The 23,530-nt window shown below is 44.2% G+C and overlaps 1 long non-coding RNA gene across 1 annotated transcript; it reads left to right on the forward strand.

Moving 5' to 3' along the window:
- The first annotated feature begins 222 nt into the window (after window positions 1–222).
- Window positions 223–5,512, forward strand: LOC142358964 (uncharacterized). Its single transcript, XR_012762004.1, has 3 exons — window positions 223–351; window positions 4,276–4,395; window positions 5,120–5,512. It is a non-coding gene; the product is annotated as an uncharacterized LOC142358964 (long non-coding RNA).
- Window positions 5,513–23,530: the final 18,018 nt, after the last annotated feature.

The following is a 23,530-nucleotide window of genomic DNA, read 5'->3' on the forward strand; positions in this document are numbered from 1 at the left end:
AGACGAGAGGAGAAGCAGCGAGTGCAGTCTCGCCCCGCTGCTTACACACACCCTGTGCGCGGGCTGCGGAGGAAATCCCCATCCCGGCAGTCGTGTGAGCATGGATGCTCTCTGTTCCCATGGCTGCCACCCATCTTCCCCAGCATGTTTCCATGGCAACCGATCCACCAAGTGCGATCCAGCAGCTCCAGGAGCTGCCCGCTCTGCTTTGGTCCTGTGGGCGCTAGCTGCAGGCTCTCCACCCCGGAGACACCCATCTTCTCCCATGTTCTTGTATGCGGAGCAGGAGAAGGCAGCGTGGGGCAAGGCTGGGCAGGCAGCCAGGTGTCACAACCCTGGGACTTCGTGCAGGTAGGTTTGCTCCGGTGGGGAGTTATTTCAGAGAGGCATTCCCACGCAGCTCCAAGCTCCCCTCTCACCAACCCAGCGTTCCTGGGGTTCCCTGCTCCGGGCATCCCGCTGCAAACCAGAGGGACGTGAGACTCGGGATGCAAATTGGGAATGTCAGTGAGTCACTCCGAGAGGACAAGAGCAAGGGAAAAAGTCTGACCAGAGGAAGGCAGGGTACTAAAATGCTTAACGTGTCAGGCTATCTGCAGAGCCAGCGGAGACCCTAACCTAGGAACAGGGAGGAGCTGTAGAAAGACACAGTACCAAAAACTGACCAAATGCTTTCTGAGCATCCCTGCATGAAGCGGAGGAGACAGGTGGGTTTGTGAGCAGCAGAGGGATTAATGGACAAGCAAGGGGATGAGCTGTGCACTTCCCGAGCAGGTGCCTCAGCACCACCCCATCCACAAGCAGTGGCTGCAGAGAGGGGAGTTGCATTGCCCTGGGTCTCGCAGCAGGTCAATGTGCGTCCAGCACAAACCTGACCCCGTAGCACTGCCTTCACCTCAGAGTGGTGAACAGGGGGGGAAACACGGTTTAAAGGGGAAAGCACTGGGCGTGTGACTCCAGTGCTTCTTCTGCTGTTGGCCCCTTTGGTAAGAAATTTGGGCAGACTACCTGTGATTCAGTCTCCACTTTCCAGAATAGGAATGACAGCACATCGTTATTTCTCAGGGACATTGTGAGAGGAAGACGCATCTTGTAATCTGAAAGATTGGTCACCTTGCCATAACAAGGTTTGTTCATATACAAACCTTTTCATACATATCCTTGCTGCAGCCAAGAAATCTCTTTCTTCCTCAGGTTTTGCAGCCATGGGCACACAGGGAAGCATTTACTGTGGGAGCTGAGGGCCCTCCTTTTGCTGCTGGCTGCGATGATGGTCTCTGGAAAATTAGCGAGGCAAAGCAGCACACTGGGGAGAGTAAAAGGCGCCTGTAGCACAGCACGTACAAGCAGGCTATGGCAGTCACTGCCACCGGGTGTCACTGTGCCCAAGAGTTTAGCAAAAACGAGGACGTAAGTGTTTTCTTACATCCACAACAAAAGTATCCAGGCTTGTGGAGAACCATGGTTTTGTTAGCTTCTGTTCTGGAAGCGAAGTCAAGCCCTCAGGGGCTTATCTGTGGCACATTAACCCATACCTGCCTTCTTACGCTCCCCCTGCTTGCCTGGAGGGTAGGATGATAGAGCACTGTTGTTGACCCTAGTGTCTGCTTCAAGTGTCTCTCTGTTGTTCTGTAGCCTTTCTTAAAAACGATGTCATGATCAGGGAGGTTTAAGTGACCACTTCTATATGTCTTCTTCCCTGTCCCAGGAAGATGGACCGGGCTCGTGTCTTTGTTATTGCCAATGTGCTTGAGGAAAGCTCAGTGTGTCTACAACTTGCCATCTTATTTTTGAAGGACAGACTTTTCCAAGGCTCTAGGATCTTGAAAGCTGTTACAGTGTTGTCGGAGTCTGATTAAACCTGCTTAAATCCATGCAGGAGAAAAGGGATATAACTGTGATCCAAAGTGAGGGAGCGCACGGGGTAAAGGTGTTGCATTAGCAGCAGTGCCTTGGCAAGATCGCTTCTTTTTTTTCCTGGGATTAAATATGCAGCCAGTCTGCTGTACTTGTGAAAAATACCATCTTTGCAAGCACTGCTCTTGTCCTTCTTTACTCTCTTGGTGGATCCATCTGTGACTCCTGCATTGCCACCTACCTGTGGGAACCAGCCACGTACAATGTAATCCACTCATTTCACCCACATGAGTACCTACCGTGAGGGTCCTGCACAGCTACTGCCTACCAGACACCTTTCTATTCGTGGTTTGTCACCCTTCCTCCCATGCCTTCTCTTCATCCTTGAAACTGCTGAACCTGTCCCACCACTTCCCTTCTGTGCCGATGGCTGGCCCTGGGCCTCTCCACAGGACAACTTTACGTGTGAGGAGTAAGTTACCCTGATATCCTCCCGTGTTTTTTCATCACAGGTGTAGCATGCTCCATGTCCACCAAACAATGGCAGTTCTCACACCAAACACAAACACCACTGCTAAAATACCAACATGCCACATGCATTTCAGTGGGCATTAACACGGTCACAACTCCCCACACCACAGCAGATCTCAGAGGGGTTTTGCATGCTGATGCATGAATTTCTTTTCCCCCAGTAATCAAGAGAAAATTTTCAGTGTCAAAGCCCCACATGTTAGGCAGTCTTGCTGCAGTTTTTGTGAGATGAATCAAGAGGAAAGCTTGGTGTGAGCACCCAGCTGAGACAGCGCTGAGAGAGGGAGAAGAGAATTTTTTGCTTCTCAGTTCACTGTCCCAGCTAAACCTTGCTTCCTTTTTGGCTGTCTGAGTACCAGCAGACAGCACCCTGGAGCAGGGGTGCAGCCCACTGGCATCGCTGCCTGGCCTGTTCCCGGGACGTGCAGCTCAGCAGCTGAGGCAGCTATGCTGTCCTTCCTCGCTGCCCCCATCACTCATCAGCTGGAGGAACGGCCAAGTTGTGGGAAAGGAATGCAGCGGCTTAGAAGTGGCTGTGGCGGAACAGAAAAAGGCCAATGCAACAGCCATTTCAGTGAAATTACGTTACTTACTTTCAGGGACAGTACTTAAGTAACGGTAAGACTGCACACAACGTAAATCTCTCCTTGAGCATAAGCATATGGAAAGTATTGTGGGATAAATTAACTTCATAAATTACAGTTTCTATGTTTTCACTCTGTCCTCCCTTCTCTTGATGATTAGTACTTTCCTTCTACCTCATTTCATGGGCTTCGTGCTTTGCCATACAGGAGGCATGACAGCAGTGAATCCCAAAGGGCCAGAATACTTCTGCCAAAGGGCTTTTGGGCTTCCCAGGTATCATCAAGAACAGAAAGAAAATAAAGAGCTGTGCTCAGATAGAAACAAAAGGCCACGTTGTAAAAGAAATGTCACACACTAAGGGCTTTTCAGAGCTGGGACCTGTGGTTTACTCCTTGCTCCCAGGCCAGAGTGGGTGAGGCAGTGACCTAGACATTTGTGTGGTGCTCTCAGAGGAAACATTGGCACTTGACGATGAACCCAGCCATGAGTTGGAAAGGGTTGGCAGATGCACTTTTCTCATTTGGGATGAGGTGCAGCTCTGAAGAACACTGAGTTCAGGCTGCCCACAAGGTCTCCAGTTCCTCTTTGGCTGCTGCACCATCCATGGTTTTGCTCCTCAGTCTTCCTGTCCACCTTGTCAGGGCGTTCATCATGCCCGCCCTTGCAGCAGCTTCAAGTCCCCTGAAGGGCACTGTCCTTATCTGCTTTGACAAGGAGTCTTTATGGCCGTTTGTGCTGCACCAGGGCTTACAGCCACTTAGTATCTCCTATACAGAGCTGGTCAGAAAGCAGGTTTCATGTCGCATGAGAAAATGCTAAGGTTTAAATTTTGTTATTGTAAAGGAGGCAGAAAAAGGGCAAATTTATTGCTTTTTACTTAAATTATGTCCCAGGGAGGTTTGCTCGACTTTCAAGCTTCTCGATTTCCTCTCTTCTCTTTTTTGTTTCTCCATTAAAGAAGGTAAATATCACTTCAGATAATAAGATTAAATTCTGCATAAGAAATAGCTTCAACTTTGGATACAGAGGGTATACAGGCATATTTGATGTACTTCTGGTGGTAAAACACATAGAAGTGGTGAAAAATACATTCCTGTGTTGATGAAGTGCTGTCCTGTCCCCCCCGAAACAAACAAACAAAAAATTCAGGCATCTGTGCTCAAACTCTTTCTAGCATGCACTTTGGCAGTCCAGGTGAGCCCCAGCTTGTGTAGGATCTGTCTTGCTGTTGAGCTGGGGTAGAATGAGGGGAATGTTGAGTCTGCTTTGGCTTAATGAAACCACTTTATCTTTCTGACCAAGATGAAGACTCAGCCCTTCTCCTGTCAGAGGCAGAAGACAGAAATGAATGGGGAGGAAGAGGAGAGACAGAGTGTGGGATTTTCCCACTGCAGCCCCAGGAGGGGTATTTCTGTAGCCAGGGTAAGTAACAGACAGAATCTGTCTGAAGACGGGAATAAATTTTTGAGGTTTTCCCCCTCAATAGTTTCATATTTTCCATGCAAAGAGGTGGGTTTGGGGTATTTTCTTTCAGAGGTCTGTGGGTCTTTGAAGTGGCTTCTTAAGTTTAAAATAGACTTAAGGCAGAATGAAAAAGAGGCAACACACTATTTCCCTTCATATGACAAATAGTACAGATCCCTTTTAATAACTAATTGCAGCATCAATCCTGTTCTTGACCAGTTCTGCTACATAAGGGCTTTCTCTATTAGCGTTCAATACCATGTTATTCTGCACTCTTGTGTATATTTCTGACTGTTTCGTGGCCTTGCAAATGAACATTTTGCTCGGCATACAGATAATAACAGTGGGCAGAGAGGCTGCTTTAAGAACATGGCTTTTTCTGAATTTTATATATGCTTTAGCAGAATTATACCTAGCTCACCTATTGCTCCTATCAGGTGACATTATTTTCACAGCAGTCACTGGATTCTCTGTAGCAGGAGAAATGAGGGTCAGTTATTTTTATTTCAGTTACCCCTGAATTTAATTTAGATTGTCGATCAGGCTCCAGAGCCTCAAACAGCTGCCCTGCAAGCAAGAAATATGTCATGCAAAATTATTACTTTTGGCCTCAAATTTTATGCACCCAAGGTCTAAAAACATCTGAGTTTCAGCCCAAATACATTTTTTTTTCCTTTTTCAGCTGCAAGTTCTGAACAACCTACTCAAATCAAAGAAAACATCTCTACTTTATGTAGAAGCCTTTGTCATGTCAGCTGCCATGGACACAATCAGTTTTCCACCAGAAAGCTTGATACCATAAAGGCTTGCTTCTATAACTCAAGTTGTTAATTTTTGGTATCCTTCTCTCATTGCATGAAGCTTTAGATATGTGCTAGATACAAACTCTCCAGTTCCTTTGAGATGTGTCTCTCCTAGTCTCTTCTACCGAGGATGCCTGCTATTAGGATTGGCCTTTCAAACTATATGGCAAACTGTACCTTCAGTCCTTTTTCTAATATATTTATGAGAAAGGGTTATGCAAGGGGCTGGGTTTGTGTTCTTTCTTCAGTTAAGTGGTAATCTGTTGAAAGTGTAAGGGCAGAAGCTAACCATTGCAGAATAAAGGGTTTTAATCATACCTTTTAACTGTTTACTTTGTATCTATTGATGTTGCTCTCTGTTTACTTCCAGTGTACAAGGAACATTTGGGTGAAAAGAAGCCGTTGTTGTTGACTATTGAAACTGCCACTTTCTTCAAGTAAGCTGTAAAATCTCATAACAATCAAGTCTGAGATTTCTAGGAATCTTTCAGCAAAATCTTAGACCATTCCTGCTTAACAGGGTTTGAGAAAATATTAAAATAAGAAAAAACCTTTAAAAAACAATAAAAATATTTTTTCAGCTTATGGAAAGAAAAACAGACTACTCTTAAAAAAAAAGTTAGGAAAAAAATATGCTACAAAGCCTTGGCACCTTCAGTTGACATAAGGGCCTTCAAGCTGTTGAAATTAGTTTTCTTGGTTGTTTTATACAGATAACAAGCTTCCCCCCCTCCCCACTCTTCTGTTGCATACACACTCTTGTTGGCACCAGAATATTCTCTTGAGTCCTATAAGAGAGAAGAAAAAAGTAGTGAAGATTCATTTTTATGTCAATTTATACCAATGACAAATGGACCTTTAAATGTATGACAGTCAGAAGAATTTGGCAGACTTTTTGAAGACAAAAAGAAAGGAGGTCAGGGTTAATTTAAACATAGAATTTTAGCTTCTAACCACATTTGATCTTATCTTGAGAGAAATTATTTAATGGAGTAGTGTGTGGAAATGGAAAGAGCTGGAAAATTCTTTAAAGTCATCTGACACAGCATTGAATTTCCAGCATATTTTTGACTGTCTTGAAAAAAAATGAAGCAGATACAATTTCAGCCCTGAACTTCAGAGGGAAAATATATTTGCACAGAGGTTTGTTGCTGGTGAATGGCAATTACCTCAGACATAAGTTTACTGTGCACAAATCGCTTGCACGCAGCATGGTGAGAGGTGTATTCTTCAGTAAATACAGAAAAACAAGCTTTGAATTTGTGGTGGGACATTGATGAGACAACCAAGGCTGGCTTTGCTGCACTTTGACCATGCCAGAATGCCCAATGAATCTGCATATTGCATGCTCTTTCCTCCCTATTTGGCTACCCATGACACTAATTTTCATTCTTGTATGGTTGTTATACACCCAGCATTGTTCAGAGCCTGGTTGTGCATTGAAGGCTGGTATGAAATTGTTGTGGAAAAAAGTCTCTAGGTTATATTGGACTGCCTAACTCTCCTCTGCTGAAGACTGAGGGTCTGTGCTCTTTGCTGTTGTAGCAACAGTAGTCGATACCAAAATCTGGTAAAAGTGTGCGGTCTCCTGTTTCCCAGCCTCGTGCAGAAGGTGGTCAGTCACTGACTCATCTTTCAGCTGGTTGTTGTTCCTCAGAGGTAAAGTATCCCAGAAGTGCATGGGCTATGTAGTATTCCGGGAGGAGTGAGAGCATATATATGTATGGAAAGGCATGCATATGCCCTCCTTGCACCTTTGCTAATGCAAAGAAGATAACAAAGAGATGCAGAGGAGATTTACAGTGACTGAACATTTCTGCCCAAACCGGTACCCTGTTATCCATTCCCACTTTCGCCCTTTCCATTTCCACTTCCACCCTCTCCACTTTCAGCAGTGTGGGCCCTTTGCTGTGCAGGAGGGAGCAGGAGAGCTTTTCCCAGTTTTCTCCAGTTGAGCCTCCTTACAAAGGCCAGTTCTGCAGGGAGGTGTGGAAATACAGCATGACCACGATGCGGAGAGCCACTGGAGCGTCTGTCAGTGCTGCTGGTCATTTTGTTCATCACTTCACAGAAATTAAAACTTTTAAGTTGCTTGTCTTGGTTTGCTGAAAATTCTGCCGTAATCCTACAGTTATTTATGACTGTTAAAACCTTAATAGCACCATGCATGGCATGAGGCACCTACTCAGCAACAGTAAAGCTGTCTCTTAGACCTTTGGCTGCAAACCGAGGTCAAACTGTGCAACTTCTCAGTTTCCCCTGATTCTTCTTCTGAATGTGACATTTCCACTCTGTACAGTCCCAAATCTAATCTTCTCTTTAAACCTATGTGCCTGCTATGTGTCAAAGCACATCTGATGTCTTCCTAGGTGAGTAGTTTTTTTGATATCTTTTTCTGTCTAAGTACTGCTAGATTGGGGAACTCTTCTGGGAAAAGGTCACCTCATTAGCATCGGTTTTGTGTTGTGTCTGTGGCATAGACTAACGCTGAGTTTTGCCCCCCAAATCTGCCAGTTTTAGGCATGGTGGCAAACTGGCAAACTCCATGGGTAAATATGGGGGGAGTCAGTAAGCTCTCTGGGTCTCAGAAGTGGCCTGTGTCACTATAATCCTTTCTTATTCAAGGGGGTTTGCTACCCACATTAAGTGTTGGTGCAAATTCACAGTCTTTACCTCTATAGCTGTACTGGTAAAATGTTTTGTGTGTTGACTCTGCTAGTGCGAGGAAGAATTTTAGAACATCTGTTGGGGTAGTTTCTGCTGAATGCGGAGTGGGAGAAATACAGGCAGTGCAAACTCAAGAAGTCAAATTCTAGAAACAGCAAGAGAGAAAGAGGCTTTCGGTTGAACTGCTAAATTGTTTTCTGGGTACATAAATGGCCCATTAGGGAATGGATATTCACTGGATAGTCAACAAAAATAACATTTATTTTTGTACTCTTATGTCCTTTGTTATTCAAATGTCAGTGCTCAGAATAAATACACCCAATATCTCTTTTCCTCTGCCTTCCAGTAAATTAAGACCAGGATCATGATTACTGATATTTTGAAAGTGGCAAATGGGGGAAAATGTCAAAGCAATGCTCTAAGAACTCTTTAGCCTAAATAGGGGAGAAGTTGTCCTTAAAGTTGTTCTTACATTTACATTATTAATGATACAAATTACATGAGATAGCAAAAGTCAGGAAGCCTGTTTCAGCTTTTACATGAGTTAAGTCACTTGCAGAGTTTCCATCTTTTTTCCCAATTGTGATTTGTTGCATTAGCCTCATTTTCTTGAAGCTCTCTTTGCATTTTGACCGCCTTTCAACTAAAAAGTTATTTGCAAATTGCTTAGTTTAATCAATGCCTGACTTAGTCTGGCCTTTTTTACTAGCCCAGGAAATATCAGTTGGTGTGAGGATGTGAAGGCTGGAGGCATACTCGGCTGCAGTGACCATGAAATGTTCAAGTTCAGGATCCTGCGTGGAGGAAGCAGGGCGATAAGTAGGATAAAAGCCTTGGACCTCAGGAGGGCTGACTTTGGCCTCTTCAAGGAGCTACTGGGAGGAATCTTGTGGGCCAGGGCTCTCGAAGGCATGGGGGTCCAAGAGTGCTGGTTGCTCTTTAAACATCACTTCCTCCACGCTCAGGAGTGGTGCATCCCCCTGAGAAAGAAATCTAGAAAAGGAGGCAGGAGACCTGCATGGCTGAATAAGGAGCTTCTAGCGGAGCTCAGGTGGATGAGAAAGGTCCATGGAATGTGGAAAGAGGCATAGGCCACTTGGGAAGAGTACAGGAATGTGGTCAGAGCATGCAGGGATGCGACGAGGAAGGCCAAAGCCCACCTGGAATTGAAGCTGGAAAGGGATGTCAAAAACAACAAGAAGGGCTTCTTCAACTACATCAGCAGCAAAAGGAAGGCTAGGAACAAAGTGGGGCCGCTGCTGGACGAGGCGGGTGTGCTGGTGACGGAGGATGCAGAGAAGGCAGAGCTACTGAATGCCTTCTTTGCTTCAGTCTTCAGTGCCAAGGCAGGCCCTCAGGAATCCCAGGCTCCGGACGTAAGAGAAGAAGACCACAGAGAGGATGACTTTCCCTTGGTCGAGGAGGACTGTGTGAGGGATCGCTTAAGTGACATGAATGTCCACAAATCCATGGGCTTCAATGAAAGGCACCCACGAGTGCTGAGGGAGCTGGTGGGTGTCATTGCTGAGCTACTCTCCATCATCTTTGAGAGGTCCTGGAGGACAGGAGAGGTGCCCGAGGAATGGAGAAAGGCCAATGTCATTCCAATCTTCCAAAAGGGCAAGAAGGAGGACCCAGGGTACTACAGGCCGGTCAGCCTCACCTCCATCCCGGGAAAGGTGATAGAGCAGCTCATCCTGGAGGTCATCATCAAGCAAGTGGAGGAAAAGAAGGTTTATCAGGAGTAGTCAGCATGGATTCACCAAGGGGAAATCATGCCTGACCAATATGACAGCTTTCTACAATGACATGACTGGCTCGGTAGATGAGGGGAGAGCTGTCGATGTTGTCTACCTAGACTTCAGGAAGGCTTTCGACATAATATCCTCCTAGCGAAGCTCAGGAAGTGTGGGCCGGATGAGTGGTCGGTGAGGTGGATTGAGAACTGGCTGAATGGCAGAACTCAGAGGGCTGTCATCAGCAGCGCTGAGTGTAGTTGGAGGCTGGTAACTAGTGGTGTCCCTCAGGGGTCAGTACTGGGCCCAGCCTTGTTTAACTTCTTCATCAACGACCTGGATGAAGAGTTAGAATGTACCCTCAGCAAGTTTTCTGATGACACCAAACTGGGAGGTGTGGGTAGATACACCGGAAGGCTGTGCTGCCATTCAGCGTGACCTGGACAGGCTGGAAAGTTGGGCAGAGAGGAACCTGATGAGGTTCAACAAAGGCAAATGCAGGGTCCTGCACCTGGGGAGGAGCAACCCCATGCATCAGTACAGGCTTGGGGCGGACCTGCTGGAGTGCAGCTCTTTGGAGAGGGACCTGGGTGTGCTGGTGGATGACAGGTTGACCATGATCCAGCAGTGTGCCCTGGCGGCCAAGAAGGCCAATGGCATTCTGGGGTGCATTAGGAGGAGTGTGGCCAGCAGGTCGAGGGAGGTTCTCCTTCCCCTCTACACTGCCCTAGTGAGCTCATCTGGGGTACTGTGTCCAGTTCTGGGCTCCCCAGTTCAAGAAAGATGAGGAGCTACTGGAGAGAGTCCAGCGGAGGGCTACAAGGATGATGAGGGGACTGGAGCATCTGTCCTATGAGGAGAGGCTGAGCGAGCTGTGATTGTTTAGCTTGAAGAAGAGAACGCTGAGAGGGGACCTAATAAATGTTTATAAATATCTCAAGAGTGGGTGTCAGGAGGATGGGGCCAAACTCTTTTCAGTGGTGCCCAGCGACATGACAAGGGGCAATGGGCACAAACTGAAGCAGAGGAAGTTCTGTCAGAGCATGAGGAAGAACTTCTTCCCTCTGAGGGTGATGGAGCACTGGAACAGGCTGCCCAGGGAGGTGGTGGATTCTCCTTCTCTGGAGATATTCAAGACCCGCCTGGACAAGGTCCTGTGCAGCCTGCTGTAGGTGACCCTGCTTCGGCAGGAGGGTAGGACTAGATGACCCACCGAGGTACCTTCCAACTCCAAATATTCTGTGATTCTGTGAACCGTGCTGTGCGCGTGACTAGCAGACACAGTGCCGGCCTTTGTTTTATTTTAATTAGAAAACATCAAGAACTGTTATTAAAACAGTACAGTGGATTTTTTTCATCAATTTAATACTGTTATAAATCACACAGTATGAGACTGTCGTGATTTAGTGTGTATTTATTTTGGATCTCTGCAAGTAAGCAGCAGTCCAAGTAAGAAGTCTGCTTTCAGTAAATAGTCTTTTTAACAAGAATTCATACTTGTCAAATTGTAACTGTACAAAGTTTGACTACAGGTTAGAGTACACAGAGTATGTGTCACTGACATATAGGGGGAAAAGAAAGGTGAGGTTTTTAAATGTTAATTTGCACGAAGAGAGTCCTTCATGTAGACTACGTCTAGTTTGGCATAAATATATAGATTTTTGCACTGTGTGCTGCTGAGACCCTGATCTTAATACCTCAGACAATGAAAAATTTCTTCCTCAAGGTAAGAAGATAAATAAGAAATTCTCCGCAGTCAAAGATTTTGCCTAACGAGGGCACGAATAACTGCATAATATTAATGTTACATCTCTGAGAATCATCCTGCAATATTTTAGGTTTCTAAATTTTGTATCTGGTATCATAATAACCACACCTGTCACGTTTTTTCCAAGTTCCGTATCTCAAAACAACATCAAGCATTTTTCAGTCATGATGAATGTTTATGGAAAAATGTAATTGTTACTGAAATTGCCTGTTATAAAGAGTAATTTTATTTCAGTTGAATTTTTTGATGAAAACATCAAAAATCTTACTTCTTTACTATGAATGCTCTAAAAACCTCACAAACACCAGTTTTATTTTAACAAGTAAAAAAAAATCGATATAGGAGAAGGAAAAATGTTTTAAAATATTCCTGTTTAAAATTTACTTATTTTTTAAAAACTTTCATGGAATTAGATATTGGTATCCTTTGCAGTAAGAAATTCAACTACTTACCAGACTGGAACAGTGTTTATCTTGGTATTTCACAAGCACAACACACAAATAATTAAAAAAAAAAACAAAAAGCCAAACCAAAACAAAAAAAAGCCAGGAACATATAAAGCAAAATTCTTATCTTGCAATATAATAACAGCAGATGTAATTCAGATAAGATGGGGATTCAAGGTAATAAAAAAAACTCATTCAAGAAGCCCGCTGTCCTTTTTTAGTGTTAAATCCAGAGGAAAAATAATTTCACCTGCCACAATTCGCTTTACCTTCCTTTGCATTTCTTCACGTAAGTTGGATGGCCTGTACTCCCCACTTGGTCCTGTAAAACCCTCCCGGCTATACACCCAGGGTCTCCATTTACTGTCTGTCCTTTGGGATTAAAGAGACATTTCCTACTTCAAAGGGATCTGCAAATCACATCTCCTTAAGGAGAAAGCGTCTCAGTGTCAGAGAGGAGGGTGTGCAGGTAACCTGGGTGCCAACCCTTGCCTCCTTGCCTTTCAATTAATTTACAAAGCTAACTTGCATACAATCAGGTTGCATGCACTGGAACTGCTCCATCACATGGAAGCTCTCTGGTGTTTTCCTAAGCAGATATTCCTCCATCTGTCTGTATTAAATACACTTCCAATACGATTATTCCTAGACACGTCAGCATTCCCTACATTGGGAGCAAATGCCACCTCTGATGGGCAGAGTTGCAAGTAGTGGGCAGTTTCAGTAGGCAGAAGCTCTGTGGTTATTGATTACTAGCAGGGAAGTGATTTCAGCTTTCAGTGCAGCCATAGCAGGATGGCCAGTAAACAGCTTGTGCTTTGCATCTCCACTGCCATACGGAGCATTTCAGGTCCCCTTGACATGGGTGGCAGGCAAGGTCAAAAAGTGCTCGAGGGCAAGGTGAGGCTGGGCTGGGAACACAGCATCAAAACTTTTTCCAGCGTATCAAATACAGAATCATAGAATCCTTTAGGTTGGAAAAGACCTTTAAGATCATCAAGTCCAACTGTAAACATATACGCCACTAGATTTTAATTTCAATGTGCTAATTAACCACTGCTTTAACCTTGTTAAGACTTTGAGCATACGGGAGCTGCATTGACATGGAGAGTGACAAAATGAACTATTTCTATTAGGTCTGCACTTTACACTTCTCTGCATAGATGTAAACAAGTCCACAACTGCAAAGCATAAGAGATAGCTTGGGATGTAAAATGGGCCATTAAAAGAGAAGCACATCTGCTGAGACATCATGCCTTTATGAGGTGCATTGCAGTTAAGGTAATCAGACAGAAAATTCAGAACCATCCTGCTCACAAGTTTTGTATTGCCCATGCCACTGAGGGGATATAAAAATGAGCAATGTTTGTGAGCTGATTTAGAGAAAAAGCATTTAAAAATTAATATTTAAATTAATAGATGTTCTTTAAGGAATTTTATTTAATATATTTAATAACTGTATTTTCAGCCACATAATTGAAGTACGCATTTGTCATATGATAGATTATTTACTGTCTGACAAATGTCATTTAAAGAAAAACTTTTAAAATAGAATTCTTTGCTTGACAGTGTCCCACTAGTTCTTCTGCTAGCAACATTGCAGACCTTAATTGCTAAAAGACTTAAAAAAGCTCTCGCAGCAGGATTCTCCACTAGTGGCCAGCCTGAAACTGGATTCCATACTTCCTTTGAGTAAGACACCAGTTACGCTGAGCCTTGGATAGACGCCTGTATTCAGGATCAATAACACTTGAACTACTATTTCCCACAGAAGCAAAAAAAAACCCATAGGCTGTGTGAAACCAGACATAATGTGAGCAGTCTCATTGATAATGCTGGGGACAGCCCACAGTGCAGAGTTAATCGGACAGTTTGCTGGGCTGCTGCCTTTTTGTGTCTCTGTCAAGATCCTCGATCTTCCCACAGTCAGAAATGAGCCTTTCCATCTAACCCCTCTATATATCACTCCTACCAGGAGTTCTGTGCCTGTCTGATTTAACAACAGTGGCCAAAGAACCTGACATTTTCTATTGGTAAGAACAGCGAGTTAACCTAGCATTTCAATTTTTTTTTCCCAAAGTAGTTTTCCAAAGCTCCTTTATTAAAAAAAGGATTAATGACATTGGGTAATCCAATATCGCTCTGGTACACTGTTAATTTCCTTTACCCAGTTATGTCAATTAAATGTAAGCCATTAGTGCAACTGCTCAGTTTGTTCTAATGAGGTAGGTATTGATTTATAATGAAGATTTTTTTTTCAAAATTAAATGTAGCTTGGGAAAAATGGTTAGAAGGCCTGACAGGACACACATTTCTGTTCTACTTAGGCAACACATTCACTTTTTCCCCTCCACGGCTGCTACAAATGTCTACAAATATACAATGAGATGGTTAATTGCAGTCATGAGTCAACTGTTGGATCCTCATGGGATCTCTGGAAAGATGCTCAAAGATAACAGTGACAATCAGGCCTAATTGCATTGCATTTTGACAGCAGCCCAAACAGAGGATAGCTCTGACACTGTTGTTCGTGCATTTGAAATGGGTTGTGAGAAACTCTTTTGCAACCCAGAAGTCTAGTCCATGTGCAGAGCAACGTGCTCCTCTAACTTTATGGTCTGTAACTGCTTCGTGTGCAGAGATCATGATGCTGCATTACATAAAAAATCACAAATATGGGAAAGCAGTTCTGTGTTGGCACAAGTACTTACTTCAAAACCTGGGGCCAAAGGGAAGCCAGGGGAGTCTCAAGGTGGCTGCACACACAGACACTGGTGTTCTGTCTTGTTTCTCAGCGAGTCCATTTTCAAATCAGGGCCAAGAGCAGTAATTTCCAGTTAGCAGGTCACAGTTGCTTTCGAGAGTCATTTTCAGGTCTATAGAACAGGCTTGAAGGTTTTATTTGAGCACACACGGCACGGTTGGGATAGGTTTGAGAAATATCTTCCAACAGCCAAAGCAATTAAAACCATTCACAACAACTTGTACCAAAACCTAGGTATGGAGCGGGAGAATTTGAAGCTAAATTCACTTCTCAGTTAACTCGGGTTGCAGGCTTTATAACTGATTAGGAACAAAGAAATGCAATCTCCTGGACATTAGCAAGTAAGAAAAATCACAGTCTTAAAAGAGATTGAGTTAAAATCATCACATCCTCGGTGTGTCCTGGGAAATTTGCACCTAAAGAGAGCCAGGGCATGAGATGTCCTCCAGGACTGCCAACCTTGTGTGATGGGTGAAACCCTGCCTAACTCAGGGAGGCATTCACAGGCTGAGCAGCCCAGTCTCCTCTCCACTGGTGAGACGTTTCCCAACTGGAGCAGCCCCCCTCCCCAACTCCCATTGCTGCCCTGGATGAGTCTAGCGAGCTGTTAGCAGCCCACGAGAGACAGGTGCTTCCCATCAGACAAAACATGTTCTGTCTTTGATGACGAAAATCAGGCTTGGCTCCTCCACACAAATACTCCATCACTCCACCACAGGACACCACAAAGGGGACCAATTACAACAGAGCGCTGGGGAAATTCCTGTTCTGCTATCAGCAAGGTAACTAATTTTAAAGAACAGTCTTTCTCCTACAATTACAGAACACCCAACTATGTTTCAGAGGTGAAATTACTGTCAAGTCAGCTATTTTTTCTGTCATTTTGCATGAAAAAAGGAAGAGGAGTCCCAGACTTAAACCTTGGACTTAGTTTATCTTTGCTCCTGTCTGTTTGTACAAGGGAACATATTACTAATGTTCTCTGGGATTAATTTTGAATCTTTCTTAAGAGTCTGCCCACAGAGAAATTTCTCTACAGATGAGGAACTCTATGACCTCCAATATAGAAGAGAAAGATGGCAAAAGTGTGATGGGAGTAGTAAAACTAAGGCAATCTTATATGCCAGTGAATTTCCATCTCCGTGCAATTTCTGGAAACAAGACTGCAGAGACCTGCTGTTCCTCTGCAAACGAAGGACTGTTTTTTCCTGGGCTCCTCCTTAAGCCTCTAATGGTCAGCTTCACTCTCCAGTGTACAGCGTATTTCAGATGCACCTTGGCATCTCCTGCTCCAGGTGTCCAAGATCTTCCAGGTCTGGGTGTGTTTCAAACACAGGTGTTAAGAACAGTTGGCAGTCATTACTAAAGAAGCATTTTAGAGCCAGGACTTCCATCTGGGGGCAGCTTCATATCAACAGGAAAATTGTACAAACTTCTGCATTTGCAGAAATACGAGTCATGAGAGATGCAGGTAACATTAGTCTCACAGAAAGTTGGCTTGAAAATCAGCATATGAAAACATATTAAAACAGTTTTCTTCAGCTGAAAAGTCACAAAAACCTGAACATCACTTTTTTTAAAGTTTTTTTTTTTCCTTTCAAAGTAACCATATTTAACAGTTTTCTTGGGGAGAAAAGGTAAAATATTTGCAGTTTTCTCACGGAGCTCAGCACAGCTGTTATTTGGCTCCTACTTTGCTCTTATGGAGATAACATTTTTTCCTGTAATAAAGCATAAATGGAATTAATTTGCAGTTAGCTTTGTTTGCATTTGTGCCTGAGCAGATCTTGACAAATGGCTCCGGAATTTAACGATTGTTTGGTTACCTTTATAGCATTTCAACAAATCAGGGTCTGTTTCATCCCCTCCCCACTGCCAGGAAAAGAGAAAGCAAAACAAGCAAAAACACCTAAGGGTTTCTTCCCCTCCAGAGTAGTATGTAATCCCATAATACTTGAGACACTACAACTACAGTAAACTGCTGGTTTTTAATAGAAGTCTGCTTTAATGTCCTGTATATAAAAGTATTGTGTATATGCTCAGAGGTTTTTGAGTCATGTTTTCCAGCTGATAAATAGCTTACTATACCTCACGGTATGGAGGATTTAATGCCTAATATTACAGACTTATGTAATTGGCATTTCAGTTATACAGAATCTCAAGCAGGCCAAAAGTGTTATTTAAAATTCTGTTTGAGCATAATAATTGAGCTAGTACTCTATCAGTGCCAGATTTTCCTTTTGTCTGCCTGAATAAGCAGTCGATTCTGATGGTGACAGACCTGTTTCCAACAAGCCAAATTTCACTCCTAAGAAATCACTAGAAGCAGGTAGCTATTTATAAATTTTTAATCTCAGAAAGAGCTATTATGATCATGTAGTCCAAATTTCCGTGCAGCGTAAGATGTTGAACTCAAGTCATTTCTGCATCCTGTGCTGATTCATTTTGATCTATGTCAAATCCTTTAGAAAGACATTATTTAATGACTTCATTAAATGGGAATAACAACAACAAAAAAAAGAGACTTTTATACCTTTGCATATGTTGCTGTTTTAGCCAGCTATTCCAGCATTTAAGTGCTGAATTCACAGTAGCCGTTATAACTATTCTCTTCAACTCTTTTACATTGTAGAGTCCTGGACAGTGTAAAAGCTTTCTAGATATAATTCCACAGGGGAAAAAAAAAGTATTTTTAGCTCCTTATTTTGATCTCTTTTTTTTTTTTTTTTTTTTACTTTCCCCCCAAAAAAGAGGAAGGGAAACTAAAACCTTTATAAATAATGACAAATTTCAGGTGGGTATGCAGTCTGAAATACATGATAAAGTGGAAAATATTTGAAGTCATAAAATAGCCTCAGCTGCGTAATTATTCAAATGTAGACATTTTATACAGCATTCTATTTAACATAAGGACTGTTTCAACATGTACAGACATATAAATTGTATGTATCTCAGGAGTGTGATATTTTAAAGTTATGTTAGTTCCAGTGAAAGCCATTAAACTGACAGTACTGGAGGCTAACAGCCTAAATTTACCTGGAAGTCTGGTGTAGTTGGGACTAAGACCGTGAGAAGCATGTTATCAAAAGAATTCAAACCTGAGAAGATCTGAGATGTGATGGGCTACTGCCAGAAACACAAGAAGCTAAAATAGTGTCCAAACTATATAACTGGAGACCTATTTTCTTTCCCTTCCTGCAGTTTCATCCTCTCCCTTTCTGGAAGCTACTGACACACAGTGGCAATTTCTTTGAGGAAGATCACATTGATACCTTTCTCCAGGGCTTCTATGCCTTTCTGAGCTATAACAGGCTTTTTCAGCGCAGGTCTAGCATTCACTCACTCCCAGAAGCCTTAGTAGGATGTGCTGTATTAAATATTTTTCCTTCATTCTCACTTAGCTATGAAACACAGTAGCCTCCCTGGGAGTAATTCCTGCCTCTTTACATCAGCACATATCAGCTATAACAGCAAGCATCCAAAGTGCCCAGCCTTGATTTTTTTCTTCCTAGAAGTGTTACTCAATAGGACAAAATTCCCTGCAGAGATTCCACCTTTTTGTCATCAACACTGATGACTCCAGCCCCTCTAAGGAGAAAGCTTCTCTTCCACCTGTATTTATGTCTCTAAAGCCCAAATACCAGGACACCGTGGGGGTTTTTTCACTCTTTCATTCACAGACTGAGGAGTCAGTTCTTCCTGTCTTTTCTCTCCATGGCATACAGCATCTGGAGTAGACATGACAGGCCACTGGTCTAGGAAGAATGGATCTAGCAATATCCAAATATCTCCCCTTTGGTGCTTTCTGACAATGTAGTGGTGTTTCCTTATCATTGGAAGGTGCATTGATTCAGCCTATAACTAATGAAAGGAGGTTTTGATCCAACCAGCCCTATAATCTCAATTACCCAACATCCCAGGATCAACTTGCCTAACTCTGTTCTGTGCCAGTTCTGTGAGACTGTCTCTTAATAAAGGACAACTGATCTTATCTTCCAAGGTGTGTTCCACATTTTGTACTTTTACAGAACACATGAAAAAGGGGTGAACAAAGAGAAGAACAGAGATCACAGACTCTGCTGATTGAACTCACCATTACACCAAAGTCTGCAGAATCTCTGTTTGCAGTAATACTTTCTTTGCTCTAAAGGGGCCAAATTATATGTGTCTGACTAGCCAAACTAATCCCTATGCAAGAAGCAAGTTCTTCTTTTCCCTTTGAAGGGAATACCTTATCTTATAGTTTGTTTTTCAGGAGCAGTGCTGCTGGGATGGCTGACAAATTGAGCATTCAGTGGAAGAGGAATTGGTTGGATGGTCACGTCCAGAGAGTAGTGGCCAACAGTTCAACATCCAGATAGAAACTGGTGACAAGTTGCATCCCTCAGGGGTCCGTACTGGGACCAGTACTGTTTGATATCTTCATCAACGACCTAGACAACAGCATTGAGTGCACCCTCAGCAAGTTTGCAGATGACACCAAGCTGAGTGGTGCAACTGACATGCTTGAGGGACGGGGTGCCACCCACAGGCACCTGGACAAGCTGGAGAGGTGGGTCTGTGTGAACCTTATGAGGTTCAACAAGGGCAAGCATAGGGTCCTGCACATTGATCAAGGCAATCCAGTATCAATACAGGCTGGGGGATGAAGGGGTTGAGAGAAGCCCTGCCGAGAAGGACTTGGGGGTGCTGACGGATGAGAAGCTCAACATGACCTGGCAACATGTACTTGCAGCCCAGAAGGCCAACCACATCCTGGGCTGCATCCCCAATAGCGTGGCCAGCAGGGCGACGGAGGGGATTCTGCCCCTCTGCTCCAATCTGGTCAGACCCCACCTGGAGTCCTGCATCCAGCTCTGGAGCCCCCAGCACTGAAAAGACATGGACCTGTTAGAATGGGTCCAGAGGAGGCCACAAAGATGATATGAGGGCTGGAACACCTCTGCTCTGAGGAAAGGCTGAGAGACTTGGGGCTGTTCAGCCTGGAGAAGAGAAGGCTCCAGGGAGACCTTACTGTGAACTTTCAGTACTTATAAAGGTGGCCTATAGGAAAGATGGGGAAAATATTTTTAGCAGGGCTTGTTGTGATAGGACAAGAAGCAATGGCTTTAAACTGAGAAAGGGTAGATTTAAGTTAGATATAAGGAAGAAATTTTTTACTACAAAGGTGGTGAAACACTGGAAAAGTTTGCCCAGTGAGGTGGTTGGTGCCCCGTCCCTGGAAACTTTCAAGGCCAGGCTGGATGGCACTCTGAGCAACCTGATCTAGTTGAAGATGTCCCTGCTCACTGCAGGGGAGTTGGGCTACACGACCTTTAAAGGTCCCTTCCAACCCAAAGCATTCTGTGATTCTATGAAAGTGATTCCATGTTACAGCACTATGTTGACAGACTCCCCTGGGCAGAAACTGAGAGCATCCTGAAATCCCTTCCCTGCAGTTTATTTGTGTGATTTGCTGATCACCAGCACACACCTCACCAGTCCTCCCTGCCTGCCTGGAGACAGGCCTCCTGCCCAGTATGACTAAGGATGGCTCTCCACCTCTGCTGCAACTTAAAACACTGACATGACTTGTGCTATTCTTTCAGTCTGGTCACCACATGAGAGCTTGTGAAAGGACTTTTCACTTTGAGGTACATTTATGGCTGTCTCAAACAGAAGTGCTGGGGTGGTTTACCAGCATGGTCACCTGAAACAGCTTTACAGCTTCTGTATGTGCTCTCAGAATTGAATCAAAGTGAAAGAGTCCTTTGCTTTCTGCTTCATCCTGGCAGAAAAATAGATTGTTTAGCAGACAACCCTCTCCCACCCCTCCCCGCTTCCCCACATTTGTCTAAAGGCCAACATCTCTTCATGGAATTACTTCTACCATCAGTAATTGCTAAGCTTCACGGACATTGTTTTTATCATTGGCCATGAGCCAAAACAACAAGCATATCTAAGCCTCTCAACTATGTACCTATTGCAAATTTTACTGTTGCTTAACCTCAAGGAATCCAGCTTTGCTTTGAAACAGTTCATTGCTTTGAGTCAGACTTTCTTCTAATTCCCTTTCATCATATAAGGGAAAGTTCTGCCAACTCCATAGAACTGGTGAAGAGCATAATTCTAATGGATGAATATGTCCAATTTCCTCAGTTACATGCACATTTTCACTCATCAAGCCTCAAATTATATGATCTACAAAGTTGAGGTTGTCTAAATCTTTAGATTTAACATGCTGTAAGGAATATTAGCTCAGAATTAAAACCAGTTAAGGGACTAGGCAATTACAAGAGAAAGGCTGAGATGCTGTGACCAGTGAAATCTGTAGGAGTCTTTCTTCTTGACTTTAATGGATGTTAGACTGGACAACGGGTGGAAGCAAGGATATTGCTTGAAAAGCCTGTGTCTGTCATCAGGACAAACAGCATGAGTTGCATGCTCAGACTGACAAGGAAGCTATGTTCAGATCTGCAGGTTCCCACCCCAGAGACAGCTTTCATTTTGTGAGAGCGCTGTAAAATCCACTGCTTTTAGTGTAAAAGGGTGAAGGAGGGCAAGGAAGAGATTAATATCCCCATGAAAACTCATGAACTGTTTATCCAACTCAGAAAGCAAAGCAAACCACACACACAATTCCTTTCAAGGCTGTTTTACTTCAAGACATGATGTACTGGTGCAACATGAAATTGGAGCAATTTCCCTGACAAATGCTGACAATGATCTCTAAATATTTCTTCCCAAAGTCAGTGGGAGCAAAGACAGCCCAGAGCACCACACCACCAGGCCAGTTCCTTCTTCCTTGTGAACATCTAATGTGAGATGAGACATTTACCTCAATACCTCCCATAAAAGATCTCCTTGGAAAACTGCTGGTGATATTAGCATGATCAAAGCTTGGGTGAAGCTCCCAGAGAAATAACGCTTGGACACAAAAGTTTTCCAGTCCTTAATGACAGCATATCCTTAACAGCAACTAATTCTTCCACTAGCGTGTTACAGCAGTCCCATGTCCTTGCTCCTCTTCAAAGCCTTGCTTCAATGGATGTCACACTTCGACAGCCATTTCTGTTTACAGACCCGTGACTGTACACGAAGAGCTCTGCCCAAACATGTCTGTGATTTAATTGCTGTGCTTTCTTGGCATGATGGGAAAGCGATACTGGTGTTTCCTGAGCATCTAAGAGAAACACACGTTCCATCTGACACCACTCAGTGTTACGGTAACCATCTCTGTAGTATCTAAATGGCTTCTAAGATTAAATTCTTCCTCAGTTCAGAGCTCCTGGAACAGCACATTCTCCTTCCTCATAGTTTCTCTCATTGGGTGCTTTATTTCAGGCACTGTAGGTAAGCAGAAGTGGTCACAAGCACATAGAACCTCAGTTGCATTTTCTTTTAAAAAATGGGAGAAATAACTTATATGTTAATGGGCAGACAAAGAATCACACAGAATCACACAGAATCACAGAACGTTCGGGGTTGGAAGGGACCTCTGTGGGTCATCTAGTCCAACCCTCCTGCCGAAGCAGGGTCACCTACAGTAGGCTGTAGAGAACCTTGTCCAGGCGGGTCTTGAATATCTCCAGAGAAGGAGACTCCACAACCTTCCTGGGCAGCCTGTTCCAGTGCTCCATCACCCTCAGAGGGAAGAAGTTCTTCCTCATGTTCAGACGGAACTTCCTGTGCCTCAGTTTGTACCCATTGCCCCTTGTCCTGTCACTGGGCACCACTGAAAAGAGCTTGCCCCCATCCTCCTGACACCCACCCTTCAGGTATTTGTAAGTATATATTAGGTCCCCTCTCAGCGTTCTCTTCTTCAGGCTGAACAAGCCCAGCTCCCTCAGCCTCTCCTCATAGGAGAGATGTTCCAGTCCCCTCATCATCCTTGTAGCCCTCCGCTGGACTCTCTCCAGTAGCTCCTCATCTTTCTTGAACTGGGAAGCCCAGAACTGGACACAGTACTCCAGATGAGGCCTCATTAGGGCAGTGTAGAGGGGAAGGAGAACCTCCCTCGACCTGCTGGCCACACTCCTCCTAATGCACCCCAGAATGCCATTGGCCTTCTTGGCTGCCAGGGCACACTGCTGGATCATGGTCAACCTGTCATCCACCAGCACACCCAGGTCCCTCTCCAAAGAGCTGCACTCCAGCAGGTCCGCCCCAAGCCTGTACTGGTGCATGGGGTTGCTCCTCCCCAGGTGCAGGACCCTGCATTTGCCTTTGTTGAACCTCATCAGGTTCCTCTCTGCCCAACTTTCCAGCCTGTCCAGGTCACGCTGAATGGCAGCACAGCCTTCCGGTGTATCTACCCACACCTCCCAGTTTGGTGTCATCAGAAAACTTGCTGAGGGTACATTCTAACTCTTCATCCAGGTCGTTGATGAAGAAGTTAAACAAGGCTGGGCCCAGTACTGACCCCTGAGGGACACCACTAGTTACCAGCCTCCAACTACACTCAGCGCTGCTGATGACAGCCCTCTGAGTTCTGCCATTCAGCCAGTTCTCAAACCACTTTAACGACCACTCATCCAGCCCACACTTCCTCAGCTTCCCTAGGAGGATATTATGGGAGACAGTGTCGAAAGCCTTCCTGAAGTCTAGGTAGACAACATCCATGGCTCTCCCTTCATCTACCGAGCCAGTCATGTCATCATAGAAAGCTGTCATATTGGTCACGCATGATTTCCCCTTGGTGAATTCATGCTAACTACTCCTGATAAACCTTCTTTTCCTCCACTTGCTTGATGATGGCCTCCAGGATGAGCTGCTCTATCACCTTACCCGGGATGGAGGTGAGGCTGACCGGCCTGTAGTTCCCTGGGTTCTCCTTCATGCCCTTTTGGAAGATTGGAATGACATTGGCCTTTCTCCATTCCTCGGGCACCTCTCCTGTCCTCCAGGACCTCTCAAAGATGATGGAGAGT

Source organism: Opisthocomus hoazin, chromosome Z (genome assembly GCF_030867145.1).
Source record: "Opisthocomus hoazin isolate bOpiHoa1 chromosome Z, bOpiHoa1.hap1, whole genome shotgun sequence".
Lineage (NCBI taxonomy): Eukaryota > Metazoa > Chordata > Aves > Opisthocomiformes > Opisthocomidae > Opisthocomus > Opisthocomus hoazin.